The following is a 25,028-nucleotide window of genomic DNA, read 5'->3' as shown; positions in this document are numbered from 1 at the left end:
TGCTATTACCAATGTTTGTTTATTTGTGTCACCCATGTGGTTTGTCAAGTACCTCGTGTTTTGAACACTTGGGCCCAAATTTAAGGATGGCTTTGTGCCATCTAAAACCACATTAAGGTCATGTTTCTGACACTAATGTGGCGTTAGGTTGCCAAAAAATGCTGCTCCATATCTGCAAAGTGGTGAAATGCATGTATAAATACTCTTGCCTCCTGCATGACTTTGTTTGGCTTTCATTCCTGTCTTGCTGAGAAGGCCTTCAGAGCTCTGGAATTCCCTCCAGCCCCTCCAGCCCCTCCTGCTGACCTCCTGACTTCCCTTCAGCAGAAGCTTCACCAGAGATCCAGTAGAGCAGAAACTTTCCTCTGTCAGCTAAGTGGAAACCCTCTACCTAGGAGTTGTTTTGTGGGATTTATCTTTTATATTTTGTTTCATGTTGGTGAAGACTTTGAAACTTAACTCATGCAAGCCTTCTTTTGTGACTTTCTACTTTGAAAGCTTCCTTTAAAGCATGGGCGTCTTGATAAGGATAACTTTACATTATTAGCCCCGGGGCCTTGACAAGATTTGTTTTGTGAGTGTGAAGTGTGCCACCCTGGACTTCTGATTGTTTATTGGTTTCTGTATATGGAAGTAGTTTTTTGTACAAACATGTCTCTCTCCTCTATATTTCTACATACAGACATCCATCAACAAATACCACAGATTCTAAGACTATACAAATGTTATTAAAAATCAAACAAATACATAAAGAATACAAATCCAAAGTACTGTTCTAACTCACATACAGACACAAAGACAAACAATGAATAATCAACACAACACCTCACTCAAACCACACTCATATTGAGACAACAGATAAAGACAGATTACATTTCCACAACAAAAATCAAATTAACAAATACATTAATTATGTTACTCCTTATTCTTTTATCCAAACTAGTATCAAATAATCTTTTAACAATTCATCAAATATATCCAAAGATATCAATACATCTGATTATTCAGGCCAGCCTCAATCATCATACACAAAGTCCTAGGGCCGGCCACCACGTAAAGAGCCGAACTGGAAATGCACCGGCACGTATTAATTAGCCTTCCTTGATGTCCCGTGTTTAGAATTCTTTGGCCAGCCACAAAGTAAAAAAACATCCTTGATGTCCCATACTTAGAATCCTTTGGCCAGCCACAAAGGGAAATGCAGAAATGCCACCGCTCGTTTCGGTGGATTCTGAAATAAATAGGTCCTTTAAACCACCTTCATCAGGGCCACGGATCCAAATCTGTCAACAAGCTGAAAAATTCTCCGCATCAGAATAAATGTACCAACGTGGTGATTTATTTCCATTGAACGCTTTGAAGTGTATGCAGTTATAGGGGAATGCTCCCGTTGTTTATTTTTCCCTTTATAGATATCTCTGTGGCCTTTTAACACATCAAAGCATATATGACGCATTTAAATGAAGATGGTAATAAATGGACGTGTGTATACAACACTTGCGGTTTTCTGTGTTTGGCACCACTTGTTATAATTTTTGGTTTTTATTTATTTCACTTTGATGGTACATTGGGTCTATTCTATTTTTCACAGTACAGTTAGTGGGTTTAATATTCTGTTTGTTTTTATAATTTGGTGATTTTTCTAGATATACGGGCACATCAAAGTTTACTCACTACATCATGGTGCTGAAGAATTTGGTGACGTTTGTCACTGTTAAAGGAGTATGAAGACACTTATGACAAAATAATAAGAACCAATATTAGTGCATTTATTCTGATGTGGAGTATTTTTCAGCTTGTTGACAGATTTGGATCTGTGGCCCTGATGAAGGTGGTTTAAAGGACCTATTTATTTCGGAATCCACCGAAACGCGCGTTGGCATTTCCCTTTGTGGCTGGCCAACGGATTCTAAGTAGGGGACATCAAGGATGTTTTTTTACTTTGTGGCTGGCCAAAGAATTCTAAACACGGGACATCAAGGAAGGCTAATCAATACGTGCCAGTGCATTTCCCGTTCGGCTCTTTACGTGGTGGCCGGCCCTAGGACTGTGTGTATGATGATTGAGGCTGGCCTGAAGAATCAGATGTATTGATATCTTTGTATATATTTGATGAATTGTTAAAAGATTATTTGATACTAGTTTGGATAAAAGAATAAGGAGTAACATATGTAATTTTTTTAATGTATTTGTTTATTTGATTTTTGTCGCGGAAATGTAATCTGTCTTTATCTGTTGTCTCAATATGAGTGTGGTTTGAGTGAGGTGTTGATTATTCATTGTTTGTCTTTGTGTCTGTATGTGAGTTAGAACAGTACTTTGGATTTATATTCTTTATGTTTTTTTTAATTTATAATACAATTTGTATAGTCTTAGAATCTGTGGTATTTGTTGATGGATGTCTGTTTGTAGAAATATATAGGAGAGAGACATGTTTGGACAAAGATTGATTTGATTCCCTAGTTTCCTCTCCTTATCAATCTAGGGATCCCCCTTTTTTTAATTTTCCTTATGGAAGTAGTTTTTGCAACCTTGTACTGAGAATACCTGATGTTTGTTATTTCACGATATTGTAATGTATTACTCATTTGTGCAGTGGATTATTATGCCAATTATTTAGAAAGTGTCAGATCAACGCAAGAGACTTGGTGAACTACCTAAACAATTTTGAGACGTTCAGTTTCCTTTATTTTTTGCACACTAATCCAAGAGGAGAGAAAGCCATTAAGAGTTGCTGAGATTACCAGGTGAATGCACTGAGATTGCCGGATAGGATATACTTTTTACAAAAGTGATCAGTGCATGTTCTAATGTCTGTTGTTTGTGTTGACAGCCCTTCTGTGGCCCATAGCTGTGCTAATACTCTGCTTCTTCTTGTCCATCTTAGAAAATTATCTCAGAGAAGCATTCCCTCCAAAGGTTACGCTGACAATCTTTCATTATCTGAAAACCCAGACACTTGGCTGGACCTGGTGACAAGGACTGCAGTGATTTTTCTCTCTCTTCCAAACCCCCTTCCTTTTTGGGACACCTGTCAGGACTCCTGGTACAATCAGCAGCACCAAGAGGTGTCTCAGGAGGTCAGGGGAACCGTCATCACCCCTGCAGACAACCTGTATTTCAGGTGAGTGGTCATGCCACAACAGTCAGAGCCACTCTCACACCCAGACAGACACTCTCGTGTCCACTCTGATACCCAGGGAGACACTCTCACAAGCACTCTCGCACCCAGACAGGCACTCTCAAATCCACTCTAACATCCGGACAGACATTGTCATATCCACTCTCACAATCAGATACACACTTTCACACCCACTATCATACACAGAAAGATATTTTCACACCCACTGTAAAACCCAGACAGACACTCTCACACACAATCTCACACCCATACATTCTCAAGCACAGTTTTATACAAAGAATGGAAGGTGGACTAGCTCTCAGGACAACACTGTAGTTCAATCAGGTAGTTTTGAAATTAAAAACAGATGATAATGGAGGCTAGTAGTTAGAATTGGGGCACTTTTATTGGTTTCTGTATGAAGATAGGTAGTAATTTGGATAGAAGAAAATTGATGTTAGATTAGGTTTTGAGAAAGTAGAAAAATTGTTGGTGTTTGGGATATGTACATAATGTGAGAAAATCAAGTAGACTTGCTTTTTTTTATTAAGGGATTATGGTGCTTTGAAAAAATATTAAAGAACTTGTGACCTACTGCTCCAACAGAACGTTGCAAAGTTAATTTCCATGGTAGCAGAACTACAGGAGCATGGGGGGATGAGGATAAAAAACACTAGACTGCGACTTTGCAGTTGCAGTTCTATTGAGAACAATTGTTTAGAAAAATATTTTGTTATACAAAAACTATTAAAAGAGGAATATTCATGGCAGTATTTCACAATGTATTTGAAGATTGAAGTTCGTACTCCCATGCAAATCTGCAGATCCATTCATGGAGTTACAGGGGGGTTGCGCTGAGCGCCTTGGAGAATCCACAATTCAGAGAAAAAGTGGTATTGAATTGGGCTATCTTTTCAGGAGTGTTGGAAAGGGTTAAGTGTAAGATCCAATCTGAAGAGATGTAGCAAAACTTAGATATGAAGGAGACATTCTGATTAACTTTGTGATTGTGTAACCTGGTTGAAGTTGAAAAGGTTGCTATTCATGGTTCCATTGTGTGACAGTGGTGTCCCATTCTTCTGCTCGGTTCTTGCACACTTTCAGTGAGAAGTAATTCTAACTAATACTGAGAGAAAAATACACAGAACACGAATCACGAGTAACAGGTATGTGCAGAATAATGTATTTTACTTTATAATGTGTTAATATGAATTGCAATGAATCAAATGTTCATAACAGCTAAAAGGAATATAAATAAGAGCTATGTCATAACACTAATGAAATGTAGAATAATTAGTAAAGAAAGATTACAATTATATTTTACCACATAAGACTAAAGCCTTAGCTAGGCCATAGATAGGCTATACAGGAGGGTAGTTTTTCATTAAGCGGTGAAAGATATTTTTGTCATTATATACCAGAGTTATATTTGGCATTGCAGACCCTTATCTTCACATATACATGGAGTTAGACATGTACACTGCAAATGATAATCATATTAACAAAAGTGTATATTTACTGACACTGTCACTTAGACATTTAGAGCGTAATTGTATATTCATACACACACTGATGGATCAGTTTTGTTTACAATTGTATCACAGTCAGTTGCAGATGTAGATACATACATTTCTACTCACCATATTTATTTAAATATATGTTAGCAGATCCATAAATGCAACAACACAGTTAGTGATAAGTGGTCAAATGCTGACACACGCTAGTAATGCATCTACATAAGTAGAGGAACTAATACACTCACTGAGATATGCAGACAATTACTAACATAACCTACTCTCACATGCAGACAAGTACTCATATAAATATGGCTCAGGCCTACTACTGCAGAACCTGGTAGTGCAGTTTTCTTGTCACCTCAACTTGTCATTACAAAGGCTGCTTGTTAACTCTTTAAGTGTTGTTTTACTAATGACAGATGTGTACTCAGCTAGGCTATAAGTAGACCATAGAACAGGGTGCTTTGAAGTTAAAAGTAGAAACATCGTCTTGTGTTTCTACTGAGTTAGATGCGCACTTTCAAACTTGTACGCTAATATGTAAGCAGTGTACAGGACATACTGGTACTACTATAGATATTAAGAAAAGGAAAGAGCCACTGACACATACAGTCAAAGACTCAGAGAGGCACCTATATATTCATGCAGACACTCACTCAGTAGTTTAGTTTTTAGCAATATTTCAGCTAGATGTCCACTGAGTTACATATCCTCTCATTTATTTTGTTTACTTAAACATACGATGTGACACTGATAGATGTATAGCTACACTCTCCCGCAAAGGTAGGGAGATACTGAGACATCCCACTCACCTATCTAAACAAGAAGCACTTTAAACATGGTTCAGGCCTGCTAATGCAGAATATAAATGTGCACTTTTACTGTGAGGTAGAATTGTCATTAAAAAAGTCTGCTTGACAATCCTCAAAGTATCATTTTACTATAGAAAACTGAGCGCTCAGCTACCATGTTGGTAGATCATACAGCAGGGTGGCTTGTATTAAATCTTCGTGCATATTCTTCTAAGTCTCACTGACTTACAGATGCAGACTCCTGCCCTCACTTATAAATGCAGTGTGCAGGCTATTGTAGTAATGATATAGCTTTTAACAAAGGGGCAGATCAACTTATACACCCACTGTCACTCTCAGAGACACACTTTCACACCCACTCTTACACCCAGACCCTCTCACACCCATTCTCACACACATACTCTCAAAAGCACTGTCACACGAGACAAACACTGTTACAGTCACTCTCACACTCCTACAAACCCTCTCCTACCCAATGTCACACCCAAACATAGACATATACTCTCACACCTACTTTCACACCCACACACTCAAACACCCACTCTTATACCTAGAGAAAGGCTGTCATACCCAATCTAACACCCAGACAGATGCTCTTACACCAAGTTTCACATTCATACAGAGACTCTCACACCTACTCCCACACCCAAACACTAATGCATACACTGACAAACCATGGCAAAGAATAATGCATACAACAACACCCAGGCACACACTTATCCATACACTCACACACCCAGGCACACCCTGACATGTATTCTGACATACTCAGACAGAACTGATGCATGCACTCACATACCCAAACATTGATGCATACAATAGCATAGCCAGATACATACTCATCATACACTCATACACCCAAGCACATACTGGCATACAGACTAACACACCCAGGAAGACACTAATGCATACACTGACACACACTGGAACACACTGGTACATACCCTGACACACACAAGCACACACTGTGTATACACTGACACACCCATGCACACACCAATGCACACAATAACACACCTAGGCACAGACTGATGCATACATTAACATGCCCAGGCATATACTGATATATATACTGATGCACACACTCATACACCAAAACATACACTGACACATACAGTGATATATCCAGTCAACACTAGAAACACAGACACAGCTCTTTGTAGAAAATGTGGCGATTCTAATAAGAACTTTTTTACCTTGCTTTTTAGAGCAACGTTTTTTATTTTTTTATTTTTGGAAGAAAAAAAAAATGAAGAATGCAAAAACTGCAAACAATAAAACTATATGCAAACAGTTACATACTAGAACAAGCACTGTCATAACCAATATGTCTCGTATTTTGGATGTAAATGCACTATTTTTGCATTTCTATTGTTTTTATTGTTTAGCATCCCGCATCGCCACTACAAGCGAAAAAACACCCCTAGATCTGTGTGTGACGCCGTACTCACACGCTTTGAAAATATTAAAGGACGGTTGGGGGCCGTGTTCAGAGTTTTAACCAGCTCCTTGTATTAGACTACCGATATGCTTTGTGAATGACATGGACCCTCCCACTGTGTCAGAGTCAATTAGCACTGAGGGGTGGAGGTGTAAAGAGGTAGAGAGGTAGAGGTGTAGAGAGATGGAGAGGTAGAGAGGTAGAAGGAGAGGGGTAGAGGTAGAGAGTGAGGGATAGAGAGACCGTAAAGGTAGAGAGAAGTAGAGAGGTAGAGAGGAAGAGGGAGAGGTGGAGTGGTAGAGAGATAGAGAGGAAGAGAGTTAGAGAGAGGGGGTAAAGGTAGAGAGAGGGGCTAGAGGAAGAGGTGTAGAGAAGTAAAGAGGTAGAGGTGTAAAGAGGTAGAGGTGAGAGGTGTAGAGATCGAGAGGTAGAGGTAGAGGTAGAGAGAGAGAGTGAGAGGTTGATAGAGAAGGGTAGAGGTAGAGAGAGAGGTGTAGAGAGTTAGAGGAGTAAAGAGGTAGAGGTATAGCAATAGAGAGGTAGAGGTAGAGAGGTAGAGAGGTAGAGGTAGAGAGAGGTAGGAGTAGAAAGGTAGAGGTAGAGAGGTAAAGGGAGATAGAGAGTTAGAGATAGAGACGTAGAGAACAAGAGGGTAGAGAGAGAGGGGTAGAGGCAGAGAGATGGGTAGAGGTAGAGAGAGGTAGAGGTATAGGTAAAGGTGTAAAGAGGTGAAGAGGGGTAGAGGTAGAGAGAGGTACAGGTAGATAGAGATAAAGGGAAGTAGAGGTAGAGGGAGCTGGAGGTAGAGAGTTAGAGGCAAAGAGGGAGAGGTAGAGGAAGGTAGAGCTAGAGAGGTAAAGGGAGGTAGAGGGATAGAGGTACAGAGAGGTACAGATATAGAGAGGTGGAGGTATAGAGAGGTAGAATCATAGAGGGAGAGAGGTAGAGGGAGAGGGAGAGGTAGAGAGGTAGAGGTAAAGAGGTAGAGGGATAGGTAGAGAGGTAGAGGTAGCGAGAGAGAGGAGTAGAAATAGAGAGAGGGGTCATGGAGGTAGATATAGAGGGGTAGAGGTACAGGGAGAGGTAGAAGTAGAAAGAGAGGTAGAGGTAGAAAGAGAGGTAGAGGTATAGGTAGAGGTATAGGTAGAGGTGTACAAAGATATAGGTATTGAGAGGTAGAGGCGAAGAGATAGAGAGGTAGAGATAGAGGGATAGAGGTAGAGGGAGGTAAAGAGATAGAGGGAGGTAAAGATAGAGAGGTTGAGGTAGAGAGGTAGAGGTAGAGAGAGAGCGAGGTAGTGAGAGGGGTAGAGGTAGAGAACGAAAAGAGTAGAGGTAGAGAGAGAGAGGGGTAGATGTGGAGAGAGGTAGAGAGGTAGCTAGAGGTAGATGTAGGTAGAGGTAGAGAGTTAGAGGTAGAGAGGTAGAGAGAGGTGGAAGTTGAGAAGTAGAGGTAGAGAGATAGAGGAAGGTAAAGAGAGAGGTAGAGGTAGAGAGGTAGATAGCGAGGTAGAGCTGTAGAGTTAGAGAGGTAGAGAGGTGATGGAGAAGTAAAGGTAGAGAGAGGTAGAGATAGAGAGGTAGAGGTAGGGAGAGAAAGGTAGAGGTAAAGGTAGAGATAGCAAGAGAGAGGGTTAGAAATAGAGAGAGATAGAGGTAGAGAGAGAAAGGGGTAAAGGTAGAGAGAGAGGGGATAGAGGTAGAGAGAGAGTGGTAGAGGTAAAGAGATAGAGGTAGAGAGAGAGCTAGAGGTACAGGTAGCGGTATTGAGAGGTAGAGGTGTTGAGAGGTAGAAGTGTAGAGATAGAGGTAGATAGAGGTAGAGGTAGAGAGATAGAGGAAGGTAGAGGTAGCTAGAGGTAGAGGGAGGTAGAGAGATAGAGGAAGGTAGCGGTAGAGAGGTAGAGGTAGTGTGGTAGAGAGGTGGAGGGAGTTAGAGAGAGAGGTAGAGAGAGGAAGAGGTAGAGAGAGGAAGAGGTAGAGAGAGGAAGAGGAAGAGGTAGAGAAAGAGGTAGCAAGAGTTTGGGGCTAGAGATAGAGATAAAGGGGTAGAGTTAGAGAGAGAGATAGAGAGAGGGACAGAGGTAGAGAGAGAGGGTAGACGTAGAGAGAGAGGTGTAGAGTGAGGCAGAGGTATAGAGAGGTAGAGGTGTAGACGTGTAGAGGTAGAGAGAGGTAGAGGTAGAGAGGTAGAGAGAGGTAGAGAAAGATGTAGAGAGAGAGGGGGTAGAGAGAGAGTGAGGGGTAGAGGTAGAGAAAGAGGGTAGAGGTAGAGAGAGAGGTAGAGATATACCTAGAGGTGTAGAGCGGTAGACATAAAGAGGTAGAAAGGTAGAGGCAGAGAGGTAGAGGAAGATAGAGAGGTACAGGTTGGGAGGCAGAGTTAGAGGAAGAAGTAGAGGTAGAGAGAGAAGTAGAGAGAGAGAGGTAGAGAGAGAGGGAGTAGATGTAGAGAGAGAGTTAGAGAGAGGGGTAGAGGTAGAGAGAAAGGTAGCGAGAAAGGAAGAGGTGTAGAGAGAGGTAGAGAAGTAGAGGTTTAGAGAGTTAAAGGTATAGATGTAGAGAAGTAGAGGTAGAGAGGGAGATAGAGGTGAAGAGGTAGAGGTAGAGAGGTAGAGGTTCAGAGAGGTAGAGAGGTGGAGGTAGAGATGGAGAGGTAGAGAGGTATACATAGAGGGAGGGGTAGAGGTAGAGAGAGAAAGAGGGATAGAGGTAGAGGGAAAGGCCTAGGGGTAGAGAGAGGGGTAAAGGTAGAGAGAGAGGTAGTGAGAGAGGTAGAGGTGTAAAGGGAGATAGAGGTGTAAAGAAGTAGAGGTGTAGAGAGGTAGAGATAGAGAGGCGGAGAGGTAGAGGTGGATAGAGGTAGAGGGAGGTAGAGGTAGAGAGGTACAGTTAAAGGGAGGTAGAGAGAGAGAGGTAGAGGGAGGTAGAGAGGTAGAACAGTAGAGGTAGAGAGAGAAGTAAAGAGAGGTATAGAGAGACAGAGGTTAGTGGTTGAGAGGTAGAGAGGTAGAAAGGTAGAGATGTAGAGGGAGAGGTAAAAACAGAGGTAGAGGTAGAGAGAGGAAGAGAGGGGTAGAGGTAGAGAAAGAAGTATGAGTAGAGACAGAAGTAGAGGTGTAGGTAGAAATATAGAGAAGTAGAGATGTAGAGAGGTAGAGGTGTGGAGATATAGAGATGTAGAGGTGTAGCAATAGAAAGGTGGAGGCAGAGAGATAGAGGCAAAGAGGTAGAGATGTAGAGGGAAGTAGAGATGGAGAGGTAGAGGGATGTAGAGGTAGAGAGGTAGAGGTATAGAGGTAGGTTGAGGTAGAGAGGTAGAGGTATAGAGAGAGATCGAGACAGAGTTAGAGGTAGGGAGTTAGAGAGATGTAGTGAGAGAGATAGAGATAGAGAGAGAGGGGTTAGAGGGAGAGACAGAGGTAGAGAGAGAGGGCAAGAGGTACAGATAGAGGGGTAGAGGTACAGAGAGAGGGGTAGAGGTACAGAGAGAGGATTAGGAGTAGAGATAGAGAGAGAGAGCGAGAGAGAGAGATAGAGGTAGAAGAATAGAGAGATGTAGTGAGCGAGATAGAGGTAGAGAGAGAGAGAGAGAGGGGTTAGAGAGAGACAGAGGTAGAGAGAGAGGGGAAGAGGTACAGATAGAGGGGTAGAGGTAGAGAGAGAGGGGTAGAGGTATAGAGATAGGGGTAGAGGTACAGAAAGAGGGCTAGTAGTAGAGAGAAAGAGAGAGGTAGAGCTAGAGCTAGAGTGAAAGAGAGAGGTAGAGAGGTAGAGGTAGAGATGTGGAGGGAGAGGTAGAGGTAGAAAGAGAGGTAGAGAGAGTGGTAGAGGTAGAGAGAGGAAGAGAGCGAGGTAGAGGTACCAAGAGAAGCAGAAGTAGAAGTAGAGAGAGAGGTAGAGGTATAGTTAAAGATGCAGAGAGGTGGATGTGTAGAGCTAGAAAGGTAGAGGTAGAGAGGTAGGGGTAGAGAGGTAGAGGTAGGTAGAGATAGAGAGAGAGAGAGAGAGGTAGAAGCAGAGAGAGAGGTAAAGAGAGATAGAGAGAGAGAGACAGAGGTGGAGAGAGAGGGGTAGAGGCATAAATAGAGGGGTAGGGGCTAGAGAGAGGGGTAGAGATACAGAGAGAGGGATAGAGGTACAGAGAGAGGTTGAGATAGAGAGAGAGGGGTGGAGGTAGAGAGAGATAGATAGAGAGAGGTAGAGGTAGAGAGAGAGAGAGAGAGAGGAAGAGACAGAAAGAACAAAGTGCCATCACTGCACTCAAAGTGCAGAGAGAGAGATATCCAGGAACAAAGCGCAATCACCTCGCTCGAAGTGGAGAGAGAAAGAAAGACATCCAAAAACAAAGCGCCATCACAAATTAAACCTGAAACCTTTTATGTGTTTTTACTGGTGTGGTGTGAACACAATGCTATGGACAATGAAAAAAGAAAACTAAGGCTGCACTTCCAGACAGGAGGAGGAGCCATCACACGCTGTAACAGAAGGAAATGTGAACGTAGGGTGATGGCGAACAAAAATTTTCTCTAAGTGAAATCACCAGGGAGGGAACTAAGCACACAAAGGAGGGACATTTAGAAAAATGTACCAATAAAATGGAAACATTTAAGACAAGCACAACAAAGAATGAATGGCAATAGTGGGCATGGTTAAAGCCCATAGACTGAATACAGCATGTCTTGCAGACATCGCATGCAAGCTGCGAAGGCTCGACCTAAAATGAAGAAAAAAAAACTCACCATCAGTGAATCTTCACCTTCTCCAACATAGTGAAGATATCTTCGTTCTTTTCAATCACAAGTTCTTGGCACTTGCCACAATGAATGACGATTTGTTTGAGTTCACTGCATGTAGGTGCAATAGAAATGTTGGCAGGTGTTTGTTCAACACCAGAAGTTGAAGGAGCAGCAACCAATACAGCATTGGCTCTCTCTCTAACCATCCTCGGATAGGCACACTCATGATTACTCTTGATGTGCTTCCACATCGTGGACGTGCCATAGCTGTTTTTTTAAGTGTCCCTCTGAAAAGCTGTTTGCCACACAGCTTGCATTCAACATGTGTGGCGCAGGCTTTCTTCTCACCTGTTGGGATAATGAACCAGACCCATACATCACTTTCCTTTCTATCAGAACCTCCTTGTTCCTGAACATCTTCCTCTTGCTCTGGTGCTTGAGATGCACTAGGACCAGCAGCTTCTGCCATTATTTGTGACCACTGATAAGATTTGAACCCTCCTTCATCAGCAGACAATGTAAAAGTAGTAGTATTGGGTGTGTTTTTTTGAAACGTTGGCTGTGGTTCATGTGAACTAATAGAAAGGCAGTTTTTTTTTGTAATCCAGAGACCTCCTCAGATTTTGTCGCTACTCCCTGGATTCGCTGTAATGGTAAAATACTGTTTTTTATGCAGAAAAATAAAAAGGAGCATTTAACAGCTTTCAAATATGTTCATTCTTAAGGTATAATTTAACTTAGAGTCTTCATTATAAATAAAATATTTTTGAAAAAGAATCTGTGAATCCACAGATCAGAATCTGCAGACTTTTTTACATCACATGATTGGAACAAAAACCAAAGACACTGGTCATTAGGTATTCTGCGGAGTAGCAGAAAATCCATGGATCTGAATTGTTTTTAAAAGAACAGATAATACATTAACTAATGTTCAGTGTAGATTATCTATTTAGTATTATTGTTGTACCTATCCTTCTCTTTCTTTATATTTTGTGGTCATTCTCCATACGTTGCTTCCCATTTATTTACTCCATTCGCTATATTATGTACTATTTTTTATCACATTATTACTCCTTTTCCTTACTTACATAAATCAGCATATAATGATTAACATTAATTTTCGTTAAACATCGTACAAATGCACTGAAAAAAAAGGTTACGGGATGTTATAGTCAGGAAATATATTAGAAAAACATTCGAAATTTACTGAAAAAAACCAAAGGTTCCATGGACGTTATAGTTAAACTCAGATTTTACATAGACAAAACCATAGGACTTCAGCAGTTATAGTTCCCTGAGCTAACTATAAGTTATGCCCCCACAATGCACTGCTTGATTTCACATATTACATCACTCATGAAATGGTCAGTGATCTCAAATGACATCACTGATAACATTATCCACAGAGGCATTCACACACTCACAGCCCTATACAACCTCTCATACATCCACTCACACACCCATACAACCACTCACAAACCCATTCCAAGACCCATACAAGTATTCACACAACCACTGACTAATCCATAGAGCCACACACACACACTCACTCACTCATACAGCCACTCACAACCTCTCACTCACCCATACACTTACTCATACAACCAGTCACTTAGCCATATAGACACCCATAGAGCCACACACTCACCCATACAGCTACATACACACCCACTTACTAACCTATACAGCCACTCACACACCCACTCACTCACCCATACAGCCTCTCAACACAGCCACTTACTCATTCAGACAAGCACTCACATACCCACACACCCACACAACCACTTATGTACCCATTCATATATCCATACAAGCACACATACATCGGCTCACTCACCCTACATCCATTCATAGAGATACTTACTCTACAATACAGCCACTCACACACCAACTCACTTAGCCAAACAGCTATTCAAGCAGCCACTTACTCACCCATCCAGCCACTTACACAGCCAGTCATTCACTCATACAGGCATTCAGACACCCACTCACTCACTCATACAGTCACCACACACCTACTCTCTGACCCATACAACCACTGACACATCCACTAACTCATCCATATAGCCACTGACAGATCCAGTCACTCTCTAATATAGTCACTCGCACAGGTGCCTACTCACCCACACAGCTACTCAGACACTTACTTATTCATCCATACAAGCTCTCACACACCCGTACTAGCACTCAGACACCCATTCACACATGGATACACACAGTCACGCAGCCACTCACCTAATATATGTTAGAAATAGTATCACTCTTTAGTAGTACAGAAGGTATACAATTTTAACTTTTGTAGTACCTGGGTATATATGCTTACCACTTAGGCCCTCATTATGACATTGGCAGTGACCGAACGCTGGGAACGTCCACGTTGAATGTACCTGGGTCACAGGAAAGCCTGTAATGGATCTGAAAGTTCCTATAAATACCAAAGTTCTAATGTCATGTCCTGTGTCTAGACCATTAACCCTGCTTAGCTGGAACATAGCAGGGCTGCGATCCAAAATTGACAATTCAGACTGGAAGAGCTTTATTTCCTCTTACGATATAATTTGTCTACAGGAGACCTGGTCCAAAGATACGTTCCTTCTGAACGGTTTCACCTCTCTGTGTCAGCCGGCATTAACCTCCCAAATGGGGAGAGCTAGCGGCGGCCTTTTAGTTCTTGTTTCCGTACATCTTCCGCTTTTAAATGTGTCCTTAATCTGGTCTTCCCTTTATTTTATGGTTGTCTTGGTCTCTATTAGTGGCCAAAAGGATATCCTAATTTTAAATTTTTACAATAACATTCCTCGGGGCCTCCTTATGGGTCATCTGGAAGAGGTAACGGACTTCATAGATTCTACACATGTTTTGCAGAATAGTGATCTAATTATTCTATGGGTGGGCGATTTCAATACTCCTCTGTGTAGCAAAGAACACATGGACTTGTGTGCCGTTCCTGCTGAGGGCAGAGTCAGTAATTCATTTGAACCATACTTCTGAAGGAGATGCCTTAAACCTTTTTACTTGTAAATTTGATCTGGTTCATGTCACCGAGAAATTGCCCCCCGACGCCTGTAATACACCAACCTTTACAGGGAATTTGAGGGGGAGTATTATCGACTACATACTTATCGGCTCCTCTGATTTTTATGTAATTCAAGAATTTAAGATTACGCCTCATTGTGTGAGCGATCATAACCCCCTTAGCATTATATTGGACCTAAAAATTATCCAGGCATCCAAGAATAAAAGCTTGAGCGCTGCTACTGTTTCTAACCCAAATTGTGGCATACGTTTAAAATGGGACAAAATAGATCCAAAAATGTTTAACCAGGAAATTGTAAGAAGTAGGTCTGACTCGATTCATATGTGTTTGTTGCAGTTAGATCCTGACCGCATAGTGCGTGAATTTGAATCTTTAAGCACTGACATTTCACGCGCCCTGGCGGTGGACAGGCCCGCGAAGGGGCCGGTGGCCCACAGATGGTTCGATTCTGCGTGCTCATCCGCCCATAAAAAACTCAAAGACGCCCTTAAAGCAGTTCCTCTCTCCCGTCAATTAGTTAAAATAGCTAGAGCCGATTATAAGGCTGCCCTTGACAAACGGAAATCAGAAATTAGGTCTAGGGCCTGGGGCGAACTTTTGGCTGCATCTGAGCAGAAGGATACTTCTAAATTCTGGAAAGTGATAAATCACTCTTACTTTTCTGGCAACAACTCTTTGGCCAATGACTGTCTTATTGCTGAGGACGTCTGGTTAACTCATTTTAGGAAAGTCTTCTGTTCAGGAACTTACGAGAATTTGCATGTAAATCCTTCTGCACTTTTTATTTTAGACTCCAAAACTAAGGCCCCAAATATTATTTTTGATCTCCACGAGGTCAAAAATGCTATTGATAGATCAAGGCAGGGAAAGGCTCCTGGCCCCGATGGGGTTCCCGCTGACCTTTTTAAATCAGAAATTGATCTTTGGGGTCCGTTAGTTACAAATGTGTTGAATAGTGTGGTAAATAGTAACGTGCCCCTCTCATGGAAATCGACTATTATTGTCCCCATCTTCAAAAAAGGAAATAGACAAGATCCTTCTTGTTACAGACCAATTTCTCTTATCGATTCGACAGCAAAGATTTTAGGTAGCGTGATCTTGTCCCGTTTAGAAGATTGGGTGTCCGAGGCCCAGATTTGATCTCCTATTCAATTTGGTTTTAGACCCGGTGTAGGCACAGTTGAGCAAGTCTTAAACTTGCAGCTGATACTCAGCAAATATGTGATAGTCAAAAAAGAGTCTATTCATATGGCTTTCATTGATCTAACTAGTGCCTTTGATATGGTTAATAGGTCAAAGTTATGGCAAATTTTGGAAGTCTTAGGCTGCGATCCGGCACTATTGGAGCTTATTAAACGCCTACACACAGACCTAACAATTTCTGTTCAGGCCGGCTCACATGGGCAGAGAACCCCCCCATCCCGTCAACTAGGGGTGTAAGGCAGGGATGTATCTTAGCCCCTTTTCTTTTTCTGATATACATTAATGGGCTCTATGATTCACTGGTAAAACATGCAAAGGACATACCGAAGATGGGCCAGAGACAACTTCCAGTTTTATTATATGCTGACGATGCAGTTTTAATCGCTCGTACTGCAAACGGTTTACAGGGACTACTGGATGCATTTTATAATTTTATGTTGAACCTTGATCTGAAAGTAAATTACCCCAAGACTTTCGTTATGACTTGTGGCCCACGTAACACAAAGTCTAAACAATTTACTATGGGAGGGCACACTCTTAATAAGGTCAAAGAATTTTGTTATCTAGGCATGTACAGGAGAGGAAGCCACCCAACCTACCCCTACTGTCCAGAGCCCACTTGGCACCTGGACAGGCGGGAAAATTAGCTAGTCAAGTAGGTGTGCCACTACCAGGCTAGTACCACCCCTAAGGTGGGCTACTGTGAGGTGGACATGAAATTTCAGAGGTAGCCATCTTTGTGATGATATACCTAGGAATTCTGGCACAGGGTTATGCCACTTTCCACAGGAAGTGGTCTAATAAAGAGTGCAGTGACCCCAAGGTCAGTAGTCCAATGTCTGCTACTCTACACACCCCTAACACCCCTAAATTCAGTTTTTAGGTGAGCCCCTGGCACCAGAGAAGTAGATCCTAATAAGGCAAAGGACACAAGCTGCAAAAGCAGAAAAGGCGAAAACAAGCAGCTGACCTGGTACTAACCCCACCTGGCTGTCTGCATCTATTGGCAAAATCTGCACCAAAGTTGACTTGTCCTACAGCTGTGACTCCAGAAACCCAGGAGGGACTGCCTGCCTTCCATACAGACTCAAGACCTCCTGTGAAGAGCGGACCTGTTCTTCACCAAACTCCAAAAGATGGGACTCTGAAGCCTCTGGAACCGCCAAAACGTGACACCTGGAGTCACCACTGCACCTGCTGTCTCGCGTAGCAAGCCTTGTCCAATCACTGGGGGACCCCAGAACCCTTTACATGGTATTTTTATACTACATAAAGGGCCAGCTTCCTACACTACCTCATTCTTCCTGCCCTCCGTGATCCATTGTATCATACTTACCAACATCTTGAGCTTGGTAAGAGGGAGATTTTTTTGTTTTTTTTTGTTTTGGGTTGTGGGGGGAGGGAAACCTTGGAAATTGATTTTCCCTATTGGTTTACGCTAAAAAAAAGAGGACATTTCAGGCAGGAGGCAGATAAAATAAAGAAAGTGCTTTTGGGCTTAAAAGCATTGTGAGTCTGCTGCCTAAAGTGGGTCTTTTGGCATGTGTGGTTGGACTGCCACTGTCGCCTCCTTCTGCCCTCAATGGTCTGTCGTATTGTAACAGCCTCTCTTGCCTGTCCTGCATTGTTGGTTTGTTGCACCTGCCCCATTTTCCCCTGCCCTACATGGTCCATTGTGTTGCTACTGCCCCTCCCTCCTGCCCAGCATGGTCAACTTGTTGCCTTTGCCCCCTCTTCCCTATCCTCAGTTATCAGAGTCTGTGCCCCTGACATCTGCCTACCCACAGTATTCCAATGAACAACTAGATTGCTGACATTCTATATTTATTACTAAAGTGTGACACGCCTGACATCATTTTGATGTAGCCAAAACTGTAATGCCTAAATCATTTCCTTTAGAAATTTTAACAAGCATTTGCAATGCAATAATTCTCACATTTGTGAGAGTTAGAGCTATTGGCATTGTAAATGACAATGTCCTTTACCTATGTGTTTTGGTTTGGAGTGTAGTGGATGTATTCCAGGTGCCACAGCAATCCTCCCAGACCTGTCTCTGCAGGAGAAAGGACTCAACAAGGCTGCCATCTTGGGAGTGTTTTTGTCGCATTCCTACAGGCTGGCTGTGATATCCAAGAGAAGCCACAAAGAGGCACCTTCATGTCATTTGACCAAGAGAAAGTGGGGGGGAGGGGGTTCAAAAGAGTTAAAAGCAATGAAAAGGGGCAGCCATATATTTGTGTTAAACATTTAAAGAAACTATTCCTCTACGTTGGCAATACCAGCCTAACTTTTGAAAACATTGACTGTATACAAAGAGAATAACAGAAGAGGCAGCTTAACTGAACAGGTGTCTTTAAATGTGTGCAGATTGGTGAAACAGCGCTTCAGTGGTAGGTGGGCGGGGGGTCAGATAGAAGGAAAGGGAAAGAAGAGAGGGATTACAGAAGAAGAGAGGAGAGGAACACCGAAGAAGAGAGGAGTACAGAAGAAGAGAAGAGAGGAACACCGAAGAAGAGAGGAGTACAGAAGAAGAGAAGAGAGGAACACCGAAGAAGAGAAGAGTACAGAAGAAGAGAAGAGAGGAACACTGAAGAAGAGAAGAGAAGAGTACAGAAGAAGAGAAGTACACAGAAGAGGAGAGGAACACGAAAGAAATGGACTACAGAAGGAGAAGAACACGAAGGAGATGGTCAGCAGAAGAAGAGAGGAACACAGAAGAAGAAAGGACACGAAGGATGGGGTGCAGAGGAGGAGAAGAACACCAGAAGAACACAGAAGAAGAAAAGAAGACAATGGATGGGGTGCAGATGAGGAGAAGAACACCAGAAGAACACAGAAGAAGAAAGAACACGAAGGATGGGGTGAAGAGGAGGAGAAGAACACCAGAAGAACACAGAAGTAGAAAGAACACGAAGGATGGGGTGCAGAGGAGGAGAAGAACACCAGAGGAACACAGAAGAAGAAAGAACACGAAGGATGGGGTGCAGAGGAGGAGGAGAACACAGGAGAAGAGCAGAACACGAAGAAAATGCGGTGAGGAAGAAGAGCAGAACAAGAGGAAAATGCGGTGAGGAAGAAGAGCAGAACAAGAGGAAAATGCGGTGAGGAGGAAGAACAGAACAAAAGGAAAATGCGGTGGGGAAGAAGAGCAGAACACAGAAGAAGAAAAGAACACAACGGATCGGGTGCAGAAGATGAGAAGAACACAGAAGAAGAAAAGAAGACGAAGGATGGGGTGCAGAGGAGGAGAAGAGCACAGGAGAAGAGCAGAACACGAAGAAGATGGGCTACAGAAGAGGAGCAGAAGACGGAGGAAAAATGGCTACCAGGAGGAAAAGCGGAAGGCAAAGGGAAATGGACAGAGAGAGGACAGCATGGGTACGAAGAAAAGTTGGAGGAGAGAGAGATAAGGAGACAGAGGTGAGTGACGAGGGGCTGGGCGGGAGGAGCGCAGGGAGTACTTACGGTTTTGCTGGGAGGTGGCAGGAGCCTGGGCAGGTGGAGCTGCAGCGGCGGGGGAAGCGACCTACCCTAGGGTCAAGGGTCACTGTCTCTGCCGCGCAGCGGCCGGCATAAGAGGGAGGAGGGGGAGGGGTCAGGTGGGGGCAGGGGGGGGCGACGAATGGGAGCGGGGGGCGGGCCGAAAGGGTGCTGGCGGTGGGAAAGCAGAGGGCGGTGGGGTCAGATAGAAGGGAAGGGAAAGAAGAGAGGGATTACAGAAGAAGAGAGGAGAGGAACACCGAAGAAGAGAAGAGTACAGAAGAAGAGAAGAGAGGAACACCGAAGAAGAGAGGAGTACAGAAGAAGAGAAGAGAGGAACACCGAAGAAGAGAAGAGTACAGAAGAAGAGAAGAGAGGAACACCGAAGAAGAGAAGAGTACAGAAGAAGAGAAGAGAGGAACACCGAAGAAGAGAAGAGAAGAGTACAGAAGAGAAGAACACAGAAGAAGAGAGGAACACGAAAGAAATGGACTACAGAAGGAGAAGAACACGAAGGAGATGGTCAGCAGAAGAAGAGAGGAACACAGAAGAAGAAAGGACACGAAGGATGGGGTGCAGAGGAGGAGAAGAACACCAGAAGAACACAGAAGAAGAAAGAACACGAAGGATGGGGTGCAGAGGAGGAGAAGAACACCAGAAGAACACAGAAGAAGAAAATAAGACCATGGATGGGGTGCAGAGGAGGAGAAGAACACCAGAAGAACACAGAAGAAGAAAGAACACGAAGGATGGGGTGCAGAGGAGGAGAAGAACACTAGAAGAACACAGAAGATGAAAGAACATGAAGGACGGGGTGCAGAGGAGGAGAAGAACACCAGAAGAACACAGAAGAAAAAAGAACACGAAGGATGGGGTGCAGAGGAGGAGGAGAACACAGGAGAAGAGCAGAACACGAAGAAAATGCGGTGAGGAAGAAGAGCAGAACAAGAGGAAAATGCGGTGAGGAAGAAGCGCAGAACAAGAGGAAAATGCGGTGAGGAGGAAGAGCAGAACAAGAGGAAAATGCGGTGGGGAAGAAGAGCAGAACACAGAAGAAGAAAAGAACATGACGGATCGGGTGCAGAAGATGAGAAGAACACAGAAGAAGAAAAGAAGATGAAGGATGGGGAGCAGAGGAGGAGAAGAGCACAGGAGAAGAGCAGAACACGAAGAAGATGGGCTACAGAAGAGGAGCAGAAGACAGAGGAAAAATGGCTACCAGGAGGAAGAGCAGAAGGCGAAGGGAAATGGACAGAGAGAGGACAGCAGGGGTACGAAGAAAAGTTGGAGGAGAGAGAGATAAGGAGACAGAGGTGAGTGACGAGGGGCTGGGCGGGGGGAGCGCAGGGAGTACTTACGGTTTTGCTGGGAGGTGGCAGGAGCCTGGGCAGGTGGAGCTGCAGCGGCGGGGGAAGCGACCTACCCTAAGTGCTGTCATCCCTAAATCAGCAGTCTTGCCAAGAGCAAGAGTCCAACTACGACACCATCATCTGTTTTTTTAGGTCGAGCATTCGAGGCCTCTTGTATACACTTTAGTATATACTTCTATACTTCTTTGTGGGGTCTCTGCTATTTCACTGGTTTGTTTCAGTGTCCTTAAAAAATCCTTGCTTGCTAGTGGTCAATCCTTGCTCTTTGTCCCACCTTTTCCACAGCAATTTAGATTATGTAGTTAACAATATTTTTATACTTTATAATAGATAGTTTAGTTGTCGTGGAAACTTCCAGTTTGAAAGCAGACAAGAGCATACTTGCTTTCGGCTTCCTTCGTGCTTTTATGTTTGGGGTTGTTTTCGTCCATCTAGGTTGCAGTGCCATTGGAAAGTTTTTCGTTCTGAATGTTTAGAGGTATCACACAGGCTTCTAAGGGTTGGAAAAGATCTTATCACGGCACACTAATAGCACAGCAATTTAGATTATGTAGTAAACAATCTGTTTATACTTTATAATAGATAGTTTGGTTGTCGTGGAAACTTCCAGTTTGAAAGCAGACAAGCGCATTCTTGCTTTCGGTTTCCTTCATGCCTTTACAAGTGGCCAACATTGCGGTATTGTAAGTGGCAGTGGACTGGTGCTTTGTCCCAAGTTCGCTATAACTTTCTTGGGCTCTGCGAACTTCTTAGCTGGTCTGTAAAATGTGTCTCCCTCAACCCATAGTGTCAAATTATATCAACTGCACTATTGAAAAATTGGAACAGATCTATTAAACCTGGGCAATGCTGTCATGCCTATTTACGTACATAATACATAAAGATATGTCATTATTAATCCATTCAATGGTACTTGAGTTACTGACCTCAGAAGGAAGGAGGTCTAAATTGGTCCTGCAGGGGTTTGACTTTCAGATCAGTGAATATTCCAGCGCCAAGCATTAATTGACGGGGACATTTTAGTAACGATGTAGTTAGCAGCTGAACAAATACATTCAAAATTTAGAAAAAGAAACTGTTTGGAAACAAAACAAACATTTTTTAGATCCGTGTCTTATTGCATATGCGATATAACTGTCGAAAAATCAGTGTTCCTTATTGTTTGAAATGGCCTTTCTGCAGGGTCACCCCCAAACTTTTTTGCATTCCTCCTCTTTTTCTGACCTAATTTTTGCTGGCTTTAGGACTCTGCGCACTTTACTACTGCTAATCAGTGCTAAAGTGCATATGCTTTTTCCCTTAAAACATTGTGACATTGGCTCATACCCAATTAGCATATTTATTTTACTTGTAAGTCCCTAGCAAAGCGCACTACATGTGCCCAGGGCCTAGAAATGAAATACTACTAGTGCCAATGCATGGCCTGGGTGTGCAGTTTAACTACCACTTCGACTTGGCATTTAAAAGTAATTGCCAAGCCTTAAACTCCCCCTTTTAGGGGTGAGCGCAAAGTGCTCGGTCCCCTGTAGTAATCTCTCTTTGGGCTTCCAACCACACCCACGTCACATCAGTCACTTTAATTGGTTCGTGGACTTGCCGTTTAAAATCCGCTTGCTTTCATTTGTGAAAGGCATGCATACGTCATGCCTTTTTCGGTGTTTTTACCCAAATACAAAGCACCGCTAAACTACTAAAAACACATGAGGCTCAATGTTTTCAGCATGGTTTCCGGACTCCTTTATTCGTTTATTTTCCACGCAGTGCAATTGCACTCGGTTTACATAGAGCAATCGCACTCAGTTTTGCCGTTTTCAATTTCAGCACGATTCCGCTGCATTTTACATAGAGCGATCGGAGAAAAGTCCGGTTAGGAGTTTACAATGCTAGTAGCTCTAACTCAAGCAAATGCAAGACCTGTTGCATTGAAAATGCTTGTTTTTTTGCATTTGTCACCCTAAGTGGGAAGGATATGCCCAGACATGGGTTCCCTGCTTTCTATGCCACCAGATTCAAGCTAGCCTCGCTGAGCCTCAGGATGCTTGTTTCTGGTCCAGGGAGGACCTGGCTTGGCCATTCAGGCTGGACTGTTCCCATGGGGAACAGGTTCAAGACTGATTTACATACGACTGGGTTCAAACTGGAATGGCATTGCAAGCGAAAAAGCTGATGGATTAAACCCTGATCTTTGACTGGGTGTGAATGTTTGATTTGTTCCATATTCTGTCCATCATCTGTTTCTGCATTTGCCGCCCTAACGGGAAGGGTATGCACAGGCGTGAATACCCTGCTTGCTATGCCACCAGATTCAAGCTGAGAAGGGGTGATACCCCAAAACCGGTCCTTGGAATCTCGTTTCTGGTCCAGGGAGGACCTGGCTTGACTGTTCAAGCTGGACTGTTCCCATTGGTAGCAGGGTCAAGACTGATTTGCATACGGCTGGGTCCAAACTGGAATGGCATGGCAGGCAAAAAAACTGATTAAACCCAGCTTTGTGACTGGGATGAATGTTTGATTTGTTCCCCACTCTGTCCATCATCTGTTCTTTTTGCACCTCTCAATAGTGAGAGCACAGTTGGCATTGCGACAGCTCTTTGGGCCCACCCAGAAAGGATGTCAGGAGAGGTACGAGAGCCCGATTCCTTGGCCTCGTCGACCATCTCTAGTATTTTCGTAAGGAGGCCTGTTATATCAAGGAGTTTATCCCGGCATGATCACCTGAATCAGTATACACCCTTCTATACATATTTAGTGAGGAACGTAGCCATTTTAGTGCCTATCTCTGGAGTCAGGGCAGGAAAGGTCATTCTGACCCCTGTAGTGTCTTAGGACTGTGAGCACTAGGGCCATGTGGCCCTGTGCAGACTCAAACAAAGAATTAGACAACCACTTGGGAGGTGTTAAGGTATGGTTGTTATCAGTGATGAGCTAATGAGAAGTTCAGTTTGAATGTTATATGCTGATGAATAAAGACAATGGTTATGAGCTCCGTTTGTGGAGTGTTGCTGGACATACACCTGGGCTGGGAAGGAGGCAACAACTGGCAACGAGTAGGGGATACATGCCCTGAAGAAGCAAGACTGCTCTCCCTGAGAGTTTGCAAGGATGTAGAAAACAGCTTGTGTGTGCCACTTGCTCTGCCAGCCAGTGCAAAGAAGCCTGAAGTTGGGTTATGTGGAGTGCAAGCTCCACTCCAGTCCACACAAGACCTCGTGGAAGGGATCAAGGCCTAGCAAAGAAGCATCATTGGAAAAGCCCCCAAGACTTGCTGGCGAGACTGAAGAAGAATACAGTGGGGACGTGCTGGTTGTTGCTTGGACGCTGGTTGGCCATGCTGCCTGGGGTGGGACCACATCACCCAGGCTAATTTGCTCTTCCAGGCGCTTTTAAGCACATTTGACTTGCGCAGCGAGGAACGCGCTGGTTGTTGCTGGGATGCTGGTTGGCTGTGTGCCTGGGGTGGGAAGGAGGTAACAACTGGCAATGAGTAGGGGATACATGCCCTGAAGAAGCAAGACTGCTCTCCCTGAGAGTTTGCAAGGATGTAGAAAACTGCTTGTGTGTGCCACTTGCTCCGCCAGCCAGTGCAAAGAAGCCTGAAGTTGGGGTATGTGGATTGCAAGCTCCACTCCAGTCCACACAAGACCTCGTGGAGAGGGCTCAAGGCCTAACAAAGAAGCGTCATTGGAAAAGCCCCCAAGACTTGCTGGCCAGACTGAAGAAGAATACGGTGGGGACGTGCTGGTTGTTGCTGGGACGCTGGTTGGCCATGCTGCCTGGGGTGGGACCACATCGCTCAGGCTTCTTTGCTCTTCCAGGCGCTTTTAAGCACATTTGACTCGCGCATCGAGAGACGCGCTGGTTGTTGCTGGGACGCTGGTTGGCCATGCTGCCTGGGGTGGGAAGGAGTAGGGGATACATGCCCTGAAGAAACAAGACTGCTCTCCCTGAGAGTTTGCAAGGACGTAGAAAACTGCTTGTGTATGCCACTTGCTCCGCCAGCCAGTGCAAAGAAGCCTGAAGTTGGGGTATGTGGAGTGCAAGCCCCACTCCAGTCCACACAAGACCTCGTGGAGATGGGTCAAGGCCTAGAAAAGATGCGTCATTTGAAAAGCCCCCAAGACTTGCTGGCCAGACTGAAGAAGAATACAGTGGGGTTGTGATGGTTATTGCTGGGATGCTGGTTGGCCGTGCTGCCTGGGGTGGGACACAACCCCCAGGCTTCTTTGCTTTTCCAGGCACTTTTAAGCGCATTTGGCTCATGCAGCCCGGGACGTGCTGGTTGGCCTTGCTGCCTGGGGTAGGACCACA

The sequence above is a fragment of the Pleurodeles waltl genome, chromosome 12 (genome assembly GCF_031143425.1).
Source record: "Pleurodeles waltl isolate 20211129_DDA chromosome 12, aPleWal1.hap1.20221129, whole genome shotgun sequence".
NCBI lineage: Eukaryota > Metazoa > Chordata > Amphibia > Caudata > Salamandridae > Pleurodeles > Pleurodeles waltl.
This window is presented reverse-complemented; position numbering follows the sequence as displayed.